The sequence below is a fragment of the Macadamia integrifolia genome, unplaced genomic scaffold (genome assembly GCF_013358625.1).
Source record: "Macadamia integrifolia cultivar HAES 741 unplaced genomic scaffold, SCU_Mint_v3 scaffold457, whole genome shotgun sequence".
Taxonomy (NCBI): Eukaryota; Viridiplantae; Streptophyta; class Magnoliopsida; order Proteales; family Proteaceae; genus Macadamia; species Macadamia integrifolia.
Window position 1 is genome coordinate 315,423 of NW_024870456.1, and position 16,666 is coordinate 332,088.

The 16,666-nt window shown below is 35.6% G+C and overlaps 1 non-coding gene across 1 annotated transcript; it reads right to left on the bottom strand.

The window, feature by feature from the left end:
* Positions 1 to 6,449: 6,449 nt before the first annotated feature.
* Positions 6,450 to 6,523, bottom strand: TRNAT-AGU. Its single transcript has one exon. It is a non-coding gene; the product is annotated as a tRNA-Thr (tRNA).
* Between the last annotated feature and the right edge of the window lie 10,143 nt (positions 6,524 to 16,666).

Here is a 16,666-nt window from a genome sequence, read left to right on the forward strand (position 1 = left end):
AAAGCATTCACTCCCCTCCCATATCTTGCTTCTATAGTCTTTTTACCCTGGTGGATCTCTCTCTCATTTAATTAAAGTATGGGATCTTGGATTACTAATTGGTGGAATACTAGGGAATCTGAAACTTTTTTGAATAATAGTCAAGAAAAAAGACGTTCTAGAAAAATTTATAAAATTAGAAGAACTATTCCTTCTTGGACGAAAATGATTTAAAGGAATACCGGTGAGACCCATATATCTAACAGCTTTCGTTATAGGGAATTCACAAAGAAACGATTTACATTTGGTCAAGATCACAATGAGGGTTAATCCAAACTATTTGCACTTCTCTACAAAATATAATCTCTTTCACTATTCTAAGTGGTGTATTCTAATTTTTGTAGGGTAATGAAGAAACTTGTCATTCTGACTTATTGGCTTCAGGAACTCCTATATAACTTAAGCGACATGGTGAAATCTTTTTCCATTCTTTTATTTACCAATTTATATATTGAATTCAAATTGCCGGTTGGGAATTTTAGATTGGCTGTCTCTGAAGATTTTGGATTTTCTCTTAATGATCAAATTATATCTGGTCTTGTTTCTACTTTTCCAGTTAATGTTTTAGAACTTCATGTGGAGATATTCATTTCTGACTTTAGCAATGCCACCTTAACTCTTTTTTATTTGGTGGAGTAATGGTCCCTCTTCTTCCCTTATCTTGAAGTAGGTGGTTGTGGCTCAGGTGTTACAGTCCAGGGTATATAAAATTCAATTTACAGGATCTTGCCAACAGTTACAATCATTGCAACCAAGTGAAAGCTTTGGTTTTCATAATCCTTAAATCCAGTAACAGTGGACATTTGTTGGGGCTGGGTTTCTTGAGGGGCAGTGGCTAGAGAACATAGAAATGAGGGCAAATCAGTGAGGTTAAAATAACCAGAGTAGATAGATATGGTGGCAGTGATTTTTTTGTTCTCTTAAATTATGATTATGGAGATATAATTGAGACTACAAGAAAAAAAAAAAATATATTCTACAAACACAACAATGGGAAAAAATAAGTGCGCAAAACATATCTACCGTATCATATATTATAATCATAAAATGAGTAGTATTTTACATCTTCGTTGGTTTCTGGCCATAGGTCTTTTGACCATATAAGTTGGAGATGCAAGGACTGACAAACATCTCATATTATCTAAGTAAACATCTCTTTGTACATAATCCTAACCATGAATAGGTAAACAGAATGGGCTATACATGAAATACACCATCACTAGATAGTGCTTAGCAGGGTCTTTTTGATGTTCTTCTCCTTCTTTCATGAATGAATTTTTTTTGGTTCCAGAGTTTAATCTTCAATACCCCCATTTCCATCATGTATGATTCTTTCCTCGAGTAGATTTTGCTTCTCTTCACTTCCCACATGTAGAGTTGGTCTGGTTATCTCTACTTGAACATGAGAGTGTGAGGTGTCATCATCCCATGATTTATAGGGTGCAATACGAAGCAGTATCTTCGCTGTAACACTTTCGGATGCCTCTTCAATTGTTTATTTGTTCTTGGGGTCCTCATTACTTCCTGTCACTACTGGTTCCCTATGATTTGCAGCAGTTTCAGGGTTTCCATCTGAAGAATTACTGTGGTCCATGTGGTTGGTTTCAGAATCTGAAATAGAAGATGCAAGGTAAGTCTCAATACTGTTGCTCAACCAAACTAAGTCTTGAAGTTCTGATTGAACTCCTCTGGTTTTGACTTCACTCGTATAAATGGACTCACCATATTCACCAACCAATTCGAGGCTCCTGCTGATAGTTAAAGTGCTAAGATTTGCCATCATTACACACATTAAGACCATGTGATTATATGCTGTTGCTCCCATGACTCGGGCTATTCATATTGTTACACCCCACGATCTTCACTTGTTTGGGAGGTTAATGCCTTCCTGAAACTGAATTTATGGGAAGTTCACCCTCAGATACAGAGCTTGTGGAGATCCTTGGAGTTGTAATGCGGAGATTTAGATGATGAAACCTGAGGACAAATGGTAAGCTGTGCTGATAATGACTCTTTGCCCATAGAACCTTTATGTTGGTGGTGTTTAGCCCTTTTCAAATCAGGTGTCAAAAACCTCCAAGGTTGATATATTCGAGGAGAAGCTAAATCAATGCATCCTCTGGCCAGCTCAAGAGTTCTCCCAATATGTTCTCTGGGTTCAGGGACATTGAATCAAGTGAGTTAAATCTCTAAGCCGTGACCCCCAAAGATCCCTGCAAGTAGAGAATTTGAGCAGAAAAATGGCATTAGCATGGGTCAGCTAAGATGTACAAACACTACTTTAACAACTCCTGGCAATTAAAACAACAGTCATAGTGAAGCTTCAACAGGGTAAACACCTGTGTTGGAGGCTTGGAGCAGGATGGGGAGAAACATAAACTTCCTCTCCGGACAATGCTTGTGGCACGTGTAGGAACTGATGCCCAGCCCCAGAGGGCCCATCAAGGCATTTAATGGTCATGGCATGAGCCAGTAAACAGTTTGTGACCTTGACAGTTACGATAATTCCCTACAGGTCTAAAGCAGTAGATCGGATGCCTAGGGTCATCTTACAGAACAGAAACAGAGATGTCTCAACAGTTAGGGTTAAACAGATCAGAATGAGCTCAAATTTCTGTTGATGCATCTGCTTTGCTTACAGAACAGGCCTGCAAAATATTATCTGAATCGGATCATAGAATGGTAAGTTATTGAAGAATCATACTGCTACAAGGAATTCTGCTAAACAGAACTAGAATTGTAATAATCGTCTTGTAGTCTCAGAAGTTCAGAACAAGAATTAAAGGAGATGGAAATCAGAAGTTAATCTTACAGAATATAGAGGAGCAAATAAACAGTAGCCAAACTTGAAAAGTAACAGAGAACAGCATAACCGTATGATAGTAAAGTGTTCATAGCTGACCAAGGATAGGTAGAAGAATAGAAGATTAAGTGATTAACAAATTAGGAATCCACCTCAGCCAATATGTTACTGAATCCACAACAGCTTAATTTCAGAAAAACTGAACTGTGTATTGCTAAAATCGATTGGGGTGGGGGGACCTGGAGGCATATACATATCTTTGTAGTATTCCATAAATCATAATTGTCTTGTGAAAGGATAAAGACAATCCTGATGTGAAAGGAAGAACATTCCTGATGTGATCAGGGAATCTGGAATCAGGATCTGGATATAACTAGAATTCTCTAGCTGCCATGGATGTCAGATCCGCTAACTGATTTCTGTTCTTCCTCCTTTGGTATTGCTTCTGGCACCTGGCTTCTGCATCAGGATATCTCCCAGTTTGGACCTGAGAATGTTGTGTCCTCACTCTGTAATCTGGATGGGCACTAATGTATGATATAGGCAGGGAAGTCGGCTACTTCCGGTTCACTCGAGCAGAGCAATTTACCAACTCAACTAAGCTTTTGCCCAACTAAATGGGGTTGGCTACGCAAATTACTGGTTGACTGAAAAAACAGAGAATATTACTATCTTTTAACAGCAAGTACCACGATTCCAATCCATCAGGAGGGGATTACAGATCCTTGACAGCCTTGTAGGTAAATGAATGGTATGATAGAATCATCACTTGAAAAACCATAGAAGGAAAGAAATTAACATTCATATGCAATCTGAATCATATGAATGCACCGAGGATTGAGTAGCCAACTGTCGAGAAAAAAAAAAATTATGGCTTACATTTGGCATATGGATATAATGGCAAAGGTCTTGTAAAAAATTTATACGCGACTGGGAGAAAAAAAGTAATATTCCAAACCGACTAATGTTGAATGTTGTCTGCTACATACCATGCATGGTAACTAATAGGAACTTGGGGATGCCTCAGACTTTTGCTGGTGTCTGTCTTGTACTATGCACGTATTATGGTTAGTAATCCATCAGCATTTACTGTCTGTTAAGCAGGTAAAAACCATCCTGTAGACTATAAAATCCAAAAGAGCACTTGTTCATATCAATGCCATAACTTTTGCTTTCTTGAGCTCGGACACAATCTTGATGCGTCTGCTGGGTTGGTTCTGCAAGTGCTCTGAGGTTTTAATCTGGATCTCTCTACTTCAAACTTTGATAATCTGTGTGAGGAACAGATAAATTGCTTTCCAATGAAAACTCATCTGTGTTTCGAGTTCCTTCGAGCAAATTGGTATTAGATAGCATTGCATAACTGTGTGCTTCAACCTTGGGCTCAGACTCTTCCAAGTAGTCTTCTGGGGGCCTTTCCAGATCAATTTCTATTCTGGGTTTGGTCTGAGCACTGAACTTTTTTTACTTCACTGGTATTCATGATTCATCCATGTCAACGTTTTTGGACATAACTTGTAACCTTTAGGACTACAAATAGGGTTCAATGAAAGAATAGGTGATGCCCTACAAGCTTAAGTAGAAATACAGGATGGCCTTAAATGATTTCCTTCTTCAACTGCACCATGAAGCTGACCATCGTGAACATTTAGACATGGACATCAATTCTTTGCTTAATTTCTTGCATAGCAGATTTTTGGATAATGTACAGGTTGTGCAGTACCTAGAGATGATAGACAATTTAGGGGGGTTAGAGTATTTGACTAGGAGTCGTAAATAAAATTTGAAACATTTTGGAAGACGAGAAAACAAATAAAATGTTTAATCTTTCTCAGTTGATTCAAAACTCAGTTTTTTTCATCACTCCTTACTAGTGAATTCCTTAGATTCAGAATCACATGATCAAACTAAGGATGTGAATTTGAAATCAAAACCGTTTACTGAAACCGAACCAAGAAGTTTACACCGAAACCACAAAACCATTTAGTAAATGGTTCGGTTATGGTTTCAAATTTCAGGCCGATTAGTTAAACGGGTTGAAACCTAACCGAACCGTTTAACCTGGGTTTCAAACCGAATTAAAACTGTGAAAATTGAACTATTTAAACTGTCAAAACTGATCCGATTAACCCATTTAAAAATTAAACAAGGTGGTTGCAAAATATCATTAATATCTCATTTGATTCAAAGATTGAGTGTCGCAAACCTGCAAGTAATTCTAGAGGTAGCTTGCTCATTGTTTGGAGTGTCAATTAAATTAATCCAACGCACTAAGTAGAATGTATACTGATAAAAATGCAATTTTTTCTTATACCATGACATATTAAATATATATTTTCAAATATTATAACACATTATTGGGGATGGGGATGGGGATGGGGATGGGGATGGGGAGGGGGAGGGGGAGGGTTAGATGCACGTGAGACTATTTTCTGTCAAAATATTTTCTTTTACTTGGTTGTTTGGTTGTTTTAACAAAACATAATGGTTTGCATTTCACATTTTCAAGATTGAATCAATCATAATCAAAATCCAATTTTAATAAACATGTGAATAAACTAGCAAACCAATTGCTAGCCGTTTAGAAACCGTATGGAATAAAGCGAAACTGAAATCGAAATCGAAACCGTTTAAAATTGTGAAACCGAAACCGTTTTAAAAACTGTAGAAACCAAAATCGAAACCGTTTACTAAATGGTTGTGGTTTCAGAAAGTGCAACCGTTTAGTAAATGGTGCGATTATAGTTTTCGCCAAAATATATGTGAATCAAACCGAACCGTTTAAACCGAAACCGAATCACAAACACCCTTTGATCAAACCATCTCAATGGACTCTCTCTCATTAAATCAGCCACTGTATGTGTTTCTTATCTATATAATAGCTCAACTGGATATATTTACAGGGTTAAGTGGTGGATCTGTGAAGCTTCCACACAAACACCATCCTTATCCTTTAATCACCCTAAAACTTGATTAACATCAATTAATCCTTTCAAATGATTGTGTATGCTTATACCCATTATTCGACCTTTATAACTTAATTTTCCTAAACCAATTCTTCATAGAATAGTCCTAAATACTCTCTCTCTATTTCATGTCCATAAATTCTAGGCTTTTTTTTTTTTTTTTTGTTAATGAAAAAGAGGGTGCTCCATGATAGTGATCATAGGCCTTAGGCTAAAGATCCCATTTGGCAAGCAACGCTTCGAACAATAACGGGACTTGCTGACTCAAACTCACAACCAGCCAATCTGAGAACTCTAGGCTAAACCTATTGTATAGTTTTTCAACATAGCTTAGGATTGCTTATGGATGAGTTAGATAGGAACACAGAAAAGGGAACATATTTGCTATACACCAATATCTCTCTATCAATGCTAAGGTCTAAAACTCAGGATCGGTCAAGGCTAATATCGATTTGGATTGATTAAGGCTGATATCAATTCAATCCGACCGATGATGACTTTAAGTAAGACAAAAGTTTCAAAAAAAAAAAAGAAGGAAAAATTGAATGATTGGTATTTAAGGCGCTTTTATGAGTGAAAACCCAGCGCAATTGGATCAAAACAAGGAGCATACATTAAAAATGTAAAAAAATATATACATATGCTTTCATTGAGAGTTGAACTCAAGACCTCCCGCTTACTAAACGGGTGCTCTAACCAACTGAGCTATGAAAGCATTGATGTTATAAGCAGCGGATTTGTAATATAAATTCTATTATATATAACATGATAAGTTGCTATGTTTCCTATTTATGTTGTGGATCTTGAAAGGGTGTCAACTCGCTAAAACCTTATACTAGACCATCCTATTAAGAAACAGGACGATACTGGGGTCTAATTTTAGTACTAAATAATAAATGGAGCTGGACGATTCTGGGACAGAACTTCAAAGGAACCAGTAACGAAATACCGGTTAGGTATCAGATGGAATTTGAACCACCAATATCATTTCAAAAGATATATTTTTGTTTTCTTTGTTCAAGTTTCATGGCTATAGTTTGATGTATTTGGGTGACATTTTCCCTTATAGAAGTTTCCATTGATAGACACTAATTTAGTTCTTTTACTATAAACTTTTTTAGTGATAACATTAAAACTGCATCGAGACTTGTTTATTTGATTATCATTAATTTTAACTTGTTATTTTTGAGAAGCTTACATGTGATTTTAGATTAGTTTGAAGAAGTAAATTACTCAACCAAAAAAAAAAAAAAAATAATAAATAAATAAATTGAAAATGGTTTCATATTTTACTTCCTTTCTAAAGTAAGGCACCTTCTATCTTATGATAGTTGATGATGAAAAATCCACAAAACTAATAACGGTATCATCTCATTAGGAACCATTGAAGTTATTCTCCCTTTTTCACAGAGATTGGAATAGTTTAGAAACATATATCATCCCTTCCTGTTTATAAATGAGATTATGATTTAAGTTTGTCCTATTAACTAAACGAGACGATACTAGATTGACACCTTTGGTATTGACATCTTAAGTGCCCTAAATGTCTTATCATTTTGTTTTGGGAAATTATCCAGTACCACCCTAAAAATTGAAAATAACTTGGAGTGACCCCCAAAATGAAAATAATGTCTAGTAGATCCCTCACTTTCTCAAAATTATATCTAAAAAACCCATTCCTTTAGATTTATGGTATTAAGTGATGATGTTATCAGTCACTTTTTCGCTAAATGGCCAATCTACCCTTATGGGTATGTTAAGTTACTGTAATGACATTCGATTACAATCTGTTCCGACTACCGTTGTTGTGCTTCGACTACCTCTACTCCGTATATCTGCAAAGAAGAAAGGAAGAGGAAAAGGAAGAAGAAAGCAACTTACAACTATTTATTGTCTATTTTTTCTTAATTTCCTAGAATCTTGATACCCTTTATAATTTATCCTTTGTTTTAGATGTAAATACCCTTTCTTCCCCCGATAACTATCGATCTCGACCCCAATTTTCCTTTTTGTCTGCGTGCTCTCTCATTGTCAGTTATGTATCTTTGGGATTGGGGGTATAAGAATGCTAAACTCCTTATGTTTTTTCTCGATGCTCTAAGTCTTCTTTCTGATTATCTTATATCTCTTGTGAAGCCCTAAAGACATGACAAACACTTCATTGATCTTCTCTCACCCTCCGACATTAGGTTTCGAAATCCCACCGCTTGATTTCACTCTGGGTGATGACTTTGTCCCTTCATGGACATCACTTTGTATAGTATCTTTTTTATGGTTCCATCTTCGATCATCTCTAGCAAAGCCCTAAAGACACAACAATGGGGAATTAATTTCAAATAGATGATGATATCTATTATTTGTGCTTCATTGATACAACTCTCACTCTTGGACAATAGGGTTTCAAAACCACACCGCCTGAGTTCGCTCTGCGTCACACCTTCGTCCCTTCTGAGAAATCATTGATAACAACCAATGAGGTAAATTTCTTTCTATTTTTTTAATGGATTAATTTAATGCGAAGAATAAAGAGCGGTACAACTGTACAAGTTGCTATCTTAGTGTTTATGATATTGTTGTATTACCTGTGATGATGGGCTTGGAATACCTCTTTTCTATGCTGCCATTTGAATGCAGACAAGGAAACTGCTGAAAGAGAACTGATAGATATAAGTGGGAATCTGCGTGATTTGGCTGCTGTCTTCTTCCTCTTCACAGTAACTCTCTCATTCACACTTTTTAATGGACAATTACCTAGAGTTGTAGTAGGCACTGTAGAGATTCATTTGCGGCTTATGAGAATTCAACAGTGATGAATTGAGGTAATTAACTTCAATAATTTTCTTCCTTTCAGAAGGAGAAAGATGGGGTTTTTCTCTGTCGGGGTCACGGATGAAATTTGGTGCGGAGCTACCCACCGCAGTTTCTGCTTGCTACTGTTGTTGTTATAATTTTCCAGCTAGGGTTGCAGTTGACGATGATAATATGTAAGGGTTTGGAAGGGTAAAAATGAGCTCTTTTTAGAGTTTTAAGTTTAAGGGTAAAAATGTCATTTCTCACTTTTAGTGAACAGTGTTACAAATTAGGGGTGCGGTGGATATTATTTTCATTTTTAGAGGTCACTCCAAGTTATTTTCAATTTTAGGGGTGCTACTATATAATTTCCCCTTTTTTTTTTTTTTTTTCTTTGTTTTAGGCTCCTACCTCTTGCAAGCTTCGTAACCCTGATGCACCACCTTGTAATATATAATAGCAAAAGACCCATGTATGCATGAGAAAGAGAGACGTTCATTGGGGTTGATGAGATCTGAGGGATTTTAGGCACTAATCAAGGTTGGTTCCGTCCATGGTTTGAGGTATAGTATGTGGTATTGTATCACTAATGTCAGACAATCTGTACCGATATTGCTAGCCATTCTTTAAAAGAAAGTCAGGGAAAAATTTTCCGATAACTTCAATCCGTGTAGGTAATGTATCGGTATGATATCGATTTCTAAGGTAATTGATACCATGCACTAAAACCATGGTTCCGTTTAACATATATATGTACAATAATTTGGGGTGAGCAAAACACAATGGTTCTTATTTTTTTAATATAAAAATAAAATTACAAATTATTTAACACTAAGGAACATCAATAAAAAAATCATGATAAAGATATATATATATATATATATAGATTACTCTAATATATGTGTGCAACTTATATTATTCTAATAATTGATAAGTAGGTTGTCTATGGACATCTTCATTTAAATATATGGCCACAAAATATTGGACTTCTAATCCCTTCTAGCTATTTCCATAGTTTGTCTTTTTTACTTCATTCAATTAATTTCATTTTTAAGGGAAATGGATAGACACGCTGCATCAAAATATATGCCCTTCTATAATCATTGGCACATTTTTTCCATTTATCTCCTCAATAATTACGTAGATCTCATATACGAACAGATACCAATTGAAATAATCTCTCATTCCCCCTATTAACCTGACACATTAAAATATGAATGTTCACTATCCACATGTCCATCCTAAAGAAAAAAATCACCTGAAATCCAAAATGATTGACATAGACTTATGTGGAGGACCCCCATGGTTCTTTGTCATTATATTCTTTCAGTAGTGAATTTCAATTCAATAGCAACCACACACGTCCACCCCCTTGGCGGTATAAGGAGTCCTTTTCCAGTTACTTTAACAAAGGGACTATAGGAAACAAGCTTTCACACGTGATGGCCACGATTTTGGCCACGATTGCCATTAAATTTAACAACCAATTAAGAGGCGTATGAGTACACTACCATTTTGTGATCATGTTTCAAAAGAAAAAAAAAATGATCAATAATATATTATGAGATAATAAAAACAAATGAATATATGATAAGATGAGTGTTTAGCTCTTCACTGTTTTCAGTGAAAATTGAATGGTTATTATTCAATCCCAGTTTAACCTGATTCATGTGGTTGGGGATCAGCATGGGCCCGAGACTAGTCAGGCAAAAGGCTTGGATTCTTGTCGTTAGTAGAAAAAAAAAATATGAATTTTTTTCAGGAGAGAATTCCCTAAAAGGTAGCATGGTTCCTATACCAGCATGTGGACTAATAATAATACTAGTTGAAGCAACAACACGAACGAGATTTTTGCTTTTCATGAGAAGTGGGGTTGTCATTTCACGCCTACTGTGTCTAAGCGTAGGGGCCATGCTAGCTACGACTTCTTTTTTCCCTTTCTTTTGTAGGAAAATCATTTTCCACTCTTTTTTCTTTATGACACTTTCACTCTCGTTTTTTTGAACGGTTGAGCCTCCCTATACAAACCGCGAGGGACTCTCTCACATGCATTCATTAGCTTGGTGTGAAAGATGCCATTGCTCACGAGCAGCCTGTAGATCTTGTGCCCCTCTTTTAAATGCAGTTGCAGTTATATTCTCGTAAATTTTCTTTATTTGTCTGAAATCTCATATGTTTTGTACTACTTATTTATTACTGTGAAGCTTGTGGAACATAATATTAGAGATAACTTGATTGCCAAATCACACATTAGTATTTAAGAAAACACATTACTTGTAGGGTATACAAGAGGTATAGAGCATTCTTAGTTAGTATAAGTGAATCCGGTTCCACCAGAATGATGAAACTTGTTCACATGGAACATGTGTTCAAAGATCAAACTCTCCACTATAATTATCAAGGATCCAGTTTCATTAAACCACGGTGAAGGAGGAATTCATTCATCGATGGCCATCATTGGGCTTGGATGAGTGTTCATAAATAATAAATTAAGAGTATTTCAAACTTTTGACGTTATAAGGGGAGTAATAATGACCTTAGATTTGTGGGTGAACCTTTAACCATGGGTCAAGTAAAACTTTCTTCAATTGTCAAAATTTAAATCTCACTTTTTCAAATGCCAAAATAGAACTTTATTTGAAGAGCTTTTATTGCTAAGAAATCAACGATTAAAACGCAATTAATAGTCAGGCTACAAAATTGAGAGGGTAGTTAGTTGATATTCAAGTGGATTTTCCATATAGCTTATGATGAAAATGACAAATAATCTTTTAATGTGGCAATACTAGTCATTGGTGGTTGGAATCATCACCTAGTGTCAAAATCCATCCTAGAAAAAAAAAAAAAAAAAAAAAAAAAAAAAAAGATGGACAAACCAAAATTATTTTATGAGAAAGGGTACGTGCATGATCACACATGGGGATCGAAAGTTTCGCCGAACGAAAGGGTTTGGTCATTTCGATCCTTTATTGTCTCCATCACACAGTTATATATAAAACCGTGTTCCTTGCACGGCCATACATGTAACCTTTGCCTTATATTATTGATAGGATTTTGTCACTGTCAATTTATCTCTATCCATATGAAAAGAGGTTCTCGGATGACCCATCGTGCGGGCCGCCCATGGGATGCCCACCATGCCAAAACCGAGAGAAATTCTAACTTTCTCTTTATCTGTTTTTACGCTCCCATGTTGCCACAAGGGAGGAACATGGGGACATAAAAAGGGGAAATTTCTATCAACTTGATCCGAATGCCAAAGTGCTATACAGTGACAAACTCATATTGTAGATGGTTCTACTCATGGTTTAAAGTATCTCTGATACCGATGTGATACCCTTTGATAGGTATCTTAAATTTAGCTGATCGATACGATACATAAAATTTTTAAAATCTTTTTGTATCGATATATATCCTATGATACATATCGATATGCACCAATACACTATCGATACGTACTGATACTCTATGAAAAATATAAAATCAAGGTGAAATATACGTTTTGGTATGTATCAGTATGTATCGGTGAGTATTTGTATGTATCGATTGATATGTATCGATTGATACATATCGATGAGTATCAGTACGTATCAGTGAATATCGGTATGTATCGATCAGTACATATCGTAAGTATCGGTATGTATCGATACAGTGTGCTACGGTTATATAATGGCCAAGATGGGTATTTTTTCAAAAAACACGATTTTTTGAAGTGTTTTTGTTTCAAAGTTGCTGCCAGTCATATTTCTCTCTAACTAAAGTGGAAATCAAGGTTTTGAATAAGGATTTTACATTTATGGGACAACTACAAACCTTGAATTCTTAGTGCGATACCCTCAATTTAGTGTTTATGCATAATACATGTTATCAATAGCTTTTTTTAATAAAATTTTAATGCAAAAGTGTTTAAAAATGTGTTTTATATCCATTTATGTATGTATCTTTAGCGTATCTTAACGTATCTCTGATACGATACGATACCCTCCGATACGTATCTTAATTTTGGTCGATCGATACGGCGATCGATACTGATACTTTAATCCTTGGTTCTACTCTTGTTTTCCCCATTCTTAATGGCTTTTTTTGGTACTCTTTCAAAAGTTCTAAAGGGTAAGATGGAAGAATGGAAATAATTAAACCATGGTCAAATATATGATCATTGTTAATTTCTATGCTCCTTTGGCCCTTGCTCTCGTGGTTATGTAACAAAATTCATTATTGATTGTGATATTTTCAATAAACCATCCTCCCTCTGTTGGCTCGGTATAGATCTAGTTTCTTAACCTTTGTCTGTTAAGTTTGTCTCGAATTTTTGATTCATTTTGAAGGTTGACCCATTATGATATATTTTGATGGTGATCCGAATAGGAAGTTTTCTAAGATCTGTGAAAAAAGTAGATCCTGCTGTATGGTTATACCGGATTATCTTGTTGAATAAATCATTGTATTTTGGGGGTTTTTCGAACTAGGGTTTCAGGGTGAGTTTTCTTGTTGCTGCTTGGGTGTAATCTCTCTTCTACATAATGAAACATCTTCTTCTTCACCCAATGATATAACACATCACACCGGTGTGTGAACTTCGTTAAATCTCTGTGTTGTGCGGATCTATTATCTATTTATTATTGTATTTTTTTTTGTGTGTTTACTTTAACATTGTCTTTGTGCTTCAATTAATATCCCGATGTATTTATAATTTAAAATTCATTTTCTGTGAATAAAAAAACACTATCCGCTTGCACGGTCATTGTGTCAATACATAAACCAATGAGATGTTTGTAAGATGCATTTTTACTACATGGGATAGGGGTAATAAAGTCTTTTTACGACTAACTGTGTCTAAGTGTAGATACATGCAAGCGGATAGCTTTCTTTTTCCATTTACTCTGTCTACTTGACTATAGAAGCTACAAGTAATGATTGGCCAATTATTATGGTTTTGGTTTTGATTTTATTTTCTAACAACTTTTTTTTTTTGTAATAAAAAAAGGATGCTCAATGGTAGTGATCATAGCCCCAGGACAAGCCCTCGTACGGTAAGCAATACTTTGTAAGATCAATGAGCGATAGTGGATATACCAAGACTCGAACCTACAACCAGTCGACTCGAGCGATGATGGGTTGAGGATATTTTCACCACGAGGCTACCAACCCCATTGGTCTAACAACTTCTTATTACCTATATGGGTCATGGAGTTTCAAGGCGCGAAGATGATTCAAAACTACAACAAGGATTGCTAGATAATCCGTACTGAATGTCATTTGGTTCTCTTGTTGAAGCAAGGAGAGCAAGCAGCATGGCATAGGCTCTCTATATGGCTAGAAAAGAAATATATGTTATTTTCAAGCCTATCAGGTTGGGTAGAACTATATAAAGGCTTGAGTTAAAAAATGTCGAGAAATTTTTAAATTATATTTTCATAATTTTCTTTGTCGCTAATGATTTTTTCTTTTCGTTTTAATTTAAAAAAAAATCCTCCCTTACACGATCAAACATAACCTAAATCATAGATACATACCTTCATGGTGCCTAAGTTAAATTTCATAAAATCTATATTTTACAAGATCAACCCTAATGAGTAAAATATCCATTTTTTCTCACCCTCTCAACTTTTTTTTTTTGGTAAACCCACTCCCTCAATGAGTAAACATAACTGCAAGGCCAGAGAGGATCCAAACACTATATTTTTGTTTCTATTATTGAAAATCATAATTAAGCGAAAGGTTTTGTATATAATATCTTTTTTTTGATAAACGTCAATTCATTCAAATAGAAGACATGAGTTACACAAGGTTTCAGTACATAAGACACGAAACCAATGAGTGGAATATAACAAACCCATTTTACATGTTATTAACGGAGCCTTCTAAGATAAGAGATGGTTAAAGCCAATAACTTTCCTAAATGTATAATTATAAAAACAACTTTTACTAATAAGTGCAAATTTTTCTTTCACGATAGAGAGAGATAGAATCATAATGGATTTAAGAGCAATACATGCTAGATACAATGTATCACAATATATATGACTATAAATAAATAAATAAAAATTAATATTTTAGTTATGACTTGACAATCGACGAGGGTAGAATGCTAGATCGGAGATCCTATTGTATCTTTTGCCCATCATGTGAATGTAATTTTAAATTCTAAAAGGCTGTGCTCTATCCATTGAACCTTTCCACCTAACCATTTTTAATGTGTTCAGGTTAGGGGTGTCAATTCGTAGCCCGACCCGACTAAATTGATTGGGATCGATCATTTATATGCCGGCTTAGCCCAGACCATTTATTAAACGTGTCGGGCTTGAGCCTGGCCCGTTTGTAAATGGTCGATCTCGATTTTGTTACTTGGACCGTCGGGCGCCCGATCGAGACCGATCGAATAACGCCCGATCGAGACCGACTTATTGTGCACCGACTTGGCTCGACCCTTTAATGATTGTAGAATACCTATTTTACCCTCCAAATTAAAGAATAAAAACTAAAAAGTAAAGACATGTTCACATTTTAAATAATGGTTATATTTGGTATCATTTATTGATTTATTTTCATTTTTTTGGGTTTGCATGAGTGGGCCGGAATATAAGAGCACATTTTAAAGAGGGCCCGTTTAAAAACCGATTAAGCCCGTTTAACATTAAACATGTTCGTAGCCCGATTAAGGCCCGACTAAAGCCCGATTAAGGTAGCCCGATTATAGCCCGAGGCCGACCGACCGAATATAAAGTGTACCATGCCCTCAATAACTAAGTCCTATTGGTTAAATGGACGGACACGGTGCAGCCTTTGAAAGTCTTCGAGCCCTATTAAGTCCGAGCGAAACCAGACCAGCCCGACCGATTGACACCCCTAGTTCAGGCCTTCAGGGGCATTCAAATTATCCCAATAATTGATGGCCTGAGCTTTGGCATGCCAACCCCCTACCGATTTAATAAATGAAAGAAGCTAAGATTCCAATACCTAAAACTTGAGACAACTCAGACCAACCCACCTGATTTCCATGCTAATGCCTTAAAGGTTTTAACACGGGGATTGGATCAGCCAGATCCGATACTGGCCGATTCGAATCAACAGATTCCACTTCACAATCTGGGATTAGGGTAAATATGAACCGATTCTGGCTGATTCTTCACTGGTTCTAACCGATTCTGAACTGTATTTGGAAAGGCATATATATATATATACATACATATATATATATACTAGTAAAACTGACACGTGCAAATGCACGTGAGGACTTTGGTTGAGAGAGAGAGAGAGAGATTTATATATTTTGATTGATATTGCTTACAGTCATCTATCTAAATAAATTGTACAAAAAAAAAAATTCGATCTAAATATAAGTAATCATTTATTTGTGGGTAACCTCAATATTAGTTTACAATATATTGGACCTATGGCTTTGTTTGGTTGTAAGGGGAATGCAAATTTTTTATGTAAAGTGGAATTTTTTTCCCAGAAAAAATAAATTTAGATGTTTGATTGGAAGGGAAATATATTTTACATGTGAAAAAAACTTCACTTAACCACTATAATTTCCCTTTTTATTTCCCCACCAAAATAGGAAGAAAAAAAAAAACCCTACTCTCACGATCTCTCCCACTCTCGTAACTCTCACCCCGCTCATGACTCTCAACGATCTCTCTCTCTCTCTGTCTCTGTCTCTCTCTCTCTCACGTGAATCAATTCGGTTTGTTTTGACCAAAAGATTTGGGTTTGATTCAGATGGAGCATTACTGATCTAGTGGGTTTGTTTTGACCAAAAGACTTTTGGAATGGGCCTTTTAGTCGTTATCACTTGTGATCTATTACTGTTTTCTTTTTTATTATCTTTTATATTATTTTAAATATTTATTTATGTTGCATTCATTTGATATATAGAATGAAAAAGGTTTTATTTTGGTTAGTGATAGAACACAATATCTGATGACATTTGGTTTGATTTGATACAGACCTTGAATGACCTGATTCACATAACCAATATAAATTTTGAAGAGTTGCATGGGTTCTGGATTGAAAAGTACTCTCCCCCCCCCTCCATCTCTTTTGAGGAGTTTGGTTGGATTAT